The sequence below is a fragment of the Solanum dulcamara genome, chromosome 11 (genome assembly GCF_947179165.1).
Source record: "Solanum dulcamara chromosome 11, daSolDulc1.2, whole genome shotgun sequence".
Classification (NCBI taxonomy): domain Eukaryota; kingdom Viridiplantae; phylum Streptophyta; class Magnoliopsida; order Solanales; family Solanaceae; genus Solanum; species Solanum dulcamara.
The window spans coordinates 36804140-36808305 of NC_077247.1; positions in this window are offsets into that span (position 1 = coordinate 36804140).

Sequence of the window (4166 nt, forward strand, 5' to 3'; positions counted from 1 at the left end):
TGGAGGTGAAGGAAAAGAAGATCAAGATCTCATTCTACTCAAGTTAAACGATGATGTCCATAAGCAGAAAGTTCTAGCTTTAGCCAAAAGGGGAGATGGAGTTTTAAGATATCAAGAAAGATTGTGTATTCTAAGTATTGATGGCATTCGATAAAGGATCATGGTTAAGGCACATAGCTCTAAATATTTGATTCACCCGGGTTCTATAAAGATGTACCACGACTTGAGAAGAGTATATTAGTAGAATGAAATGATGAAAGATATAAAAGAGTTTGTGTCTAGGTGCCTGAATTACCAACAGAACACTGAGATTCCATAATGAGAGTGGGAGATGATCAACATGGACTTTATTATGAGTTTACCGCAATCTCGCAGATAACATGATTCGATTAGCGTGAATGTGGATAGGATGACCAAATCGACTTACTTTTTGCCCGTTAAAACTACAAATTCAGTAGAAGATTATGCGAGATTATACATTCGTAAGATATCTTAGATAGAGGTACTCAATTAATTCATTCTAGAAAAGTTTGGACTCAAAGGTAAATCTTAGTATCGCTTTCCACCACAGACAGATCGTCAAGTAGAGCATATAATTCAGACTCATAAGGACATGTTAAGGGATTGCATCATTAATTTTGAGGAAAATTGGAATGATCATTTACCGCTTATTGAGTTTGCTTATAATAACGGCCTATCATTCGAGCATTCAAACGGCTCCATATGAGGCTATTTATGGAAGGAGATATAGATTGCCAATTAGTTGGTTTGAGGTTGGTGAAGCTGAGTTGATAGGTACAGACTTGGTTTATCAAGCAATGGAGAAGGCAAAGATTATTCAACAAAGGTTGAAGACTGTAAAAAGTCGACAAAAGTCCTATACTTATGTTAGGAGAAGAGACTTGGAGTTTCAGGTAAATGATTGGATGTATCTGAAAGTTTCACCCATGAAGGGAATTATGAGGTTTGGGAAGAAGGAAAAGTTGAGTCTCCATTATATTGGTCTTTATCAGATTGTGAAGAGAGTGGTTAATGTAGCCTATAAATTGGAGCTACCGTTAGAGTTAGCGACTATTCATCCTGTGTTTCACATTTCTATGCTAAAAAGTGTTTAGGAGATCTTTTACTTGTTGCTCCTATAGGAAACATTGGAGTGAAAGACAACCTGTCCTATGAGGAGGTTCTTTTCCAGATTCTTGATCGTTGGGTTCGTAAATTGAGACCAAAAAGGTCGCTTTAGTCAAAGTTCTATGGTGAAATCAGTTTGTTGAGGAGGCTATATGGGAAGCCAATGAGGATATGAAATCCACGTATCTACATCTATTTGTGCCTTCTAATGGTGATATTGATGGTAATATTTCTTTTCCTATCTTTGAGTTGATGTTCATTCTGAGTTTGAGTATATAATATGTATTCTTGAGTCCGATTAAATAATTATTTGAATATTTGAGTGTTTAAGTATCTAAGTTCTTGATTTGTATTTGTGCCTTGAGTGAGCTCCTAGATTGGTCATTGGACAAATGATCGAAACACCTCTAAAGTTCCCAGAACCCTAAAAAGATCAAAAAAAGATTGAAATTGTAGACCATGGCCTTTTTACAAGACCTTTCACGGATCGTAATGGGCACCACAAGCCGTGAAGGGAGTCGTGGAGTCGAGACCTAGTTGGAAACTTTCCCAAGGGAGGTTATACAGACCTTGATGGTTAGCACAAGTCGTGGAGTTCATCCATGAACCTCCCCCCGAGCCAAGTATCCTTCACCTTTACGGAACCCTCCACGAGCCGTGGAAGTCTCCACGAGTCATGGGAGTCTCCACGGGCCTAGACCCTCAGGAAATTTTTTCAGCACCTCTTCATAGACACCTTCATGGTCCATGAAGAGCCATACGGCCCGTGAAGGGCCTCTCATGAAGTTGTCCTGCCCAGTTTTAATAAGGGGCGTCTCGGTGTATTTCCATCTTTTTCCAACTGAACCCTCACGTTTAGAGACTAAAAATTAGTCCCTTATCATTTCCAAAAGGGTTTTTCCTCTCATTAACACTTAAATGTTGGAGATAAGAGATTAGAGAGAAGAAAGAAAGTTAGGGTTCAAGGTTTGGAAGCGGGGTCTTTGATTTTCGGCGAGATAATTTTCATTTTAGTTATGTAAGGTTAATCACAATATTGAACTGAGTTCGTCATCGTGCCCTACATCTTCATTCAATCAAAATTGAGTTTGAGTTTGAGTTTCAATCTAGTTAAATTAAGTTCTTGAGTTATATATATATATATATATATATATATATATATATATATATATATATATATATATATATATATATATATTGTGATGATTCCCTTGAGTTCTTAAATTGTTATTCATGATTTTATTCACATGAAACCTAATTGAGTTGATAATCATTATATTAACATGCATTTATTTTGATTTGATAAGATTGATTTTCATGCATTAAATAAAATATTATTTTAAACTGAGTCTATGCATATTTGATTGAGTTTTGAATGAGCGTGAGACTTGAATTTGAGTCTGAGGAGTCTTTAAAATTTCTATTATTTGAACATGAGTATTTTTAGTATAAATGATTGTTCTGAGATGGTGTTTTGAAGAGATATGAATGAGTTTGAAAGTATGTTTTAAATGAAAGAGTGGATGACTGAGATGAGATTGAGTTTGATGAGAGTCCAATCATACTAGATGAGACGATTTGACTATAATGATTTGATTGAGCATATTGAGTTTTTGGGAGTAGTATTGAGCACCGATTTGAGTAAAAGTAAATAACAACTCGAACTCCATAAACTACGTAGCCAACGTAGGATAGAGGCTACGCTTCTCTAGTCCCAAAAAGAGGACTTTGATTGATTGTGGATTCAATGAGGTTGATCGTCCCTTACCCTAGCAAGGTATTGGATGGCTGCAGCAACGACAGTGTGAAGTGTTGTATCATGATTTTTACTGAGTTGCATATCACCAATCTATTTTCAAAGCATTTCTTATTTATAAACTTGCATATCATCTTGAGTTGATTTGATCTACCTTTGATGTTGAGTGTGTTGATCATGTTTCCTTTAAGTTATTTTACATACTCGTACATTTCATATACTGACGTCATTTATCCATCATCGTTTCATAATGTAGATGCAGGCGATAGAAGTCCTCAACAAGCATATCATTGAAGACCAATTTCAGTCCATCATTTGGTGAGACCTTCTTGCATCCGGAGGATTTCATATTATATCTTTCATTATTCTTTTTTTTGATAGTCATTTGAGGTAGCCTTTGACCTTTCTTGACACCTTTCTAGTACTGAGTTAGAGGCTTCATAGACAGAGTCAGAGTGGAGATAAAATGGTCCTTTTAGAGTCTATTTTTAAAAAATATTTTTATTATTGAGTTTATGACATTGAGTTACATTATACTTTGAGTATTTTAACACTACTATTTATCTATTTATGATGATGCTTGAGTTGTCCACTTGGATCCTTTTACCTTTAAGTTGAGTCTTCTGCTGGGTGGTTGAATGAATGATTAGACCAAGTGGTTTTTTTGGGGACAACAATGATATCCGAGTGTCGATCACGCCTAGGGTACCCTTTTGAAGCGCGACTCCCGCAAAGTTCAAGTGTCTTCTTGAAAATTAGACCTTACTTAAGGGAGGTAGTTATACAATTTCTCTTTTTTAAATAAAAGAGAGAATAGTACACACATCATCAAGAGAGTGGATAAAAGAGAGAGGTGTATTTCTCAAACTAATGAATGGTTTAGTATAAAACTCACACTCCCAATAATTTAGGTATGAAACTCAAAAAAGAAGATACTTTAAGTGTGTTTTTGACACTTCACTCTAATAATCTAAAGTTGAGAAACTTTCAAAAATAGCAAATATTAGACCTTAAATAGGACTCATTAACTACAGTTTCACTAATTACAATTCGCAGCTACACTTTGGTTTGCTACGCATTTGTATTTTTGTATTTTTGTATTTTTCGCATATTTCACCAAAAAAATACAAAACAAACTGATTTGTATCAAAATGAATACATATTAGGAGGAGTGAGGCGAGCGAGATCGAGAGAGGAAGGAGAGAGGGAGGAGAGAGGATGAATACATGTTGTATTCATTGTATCACAAATACAAAAATACAGAATACAAATACAGTTGAAT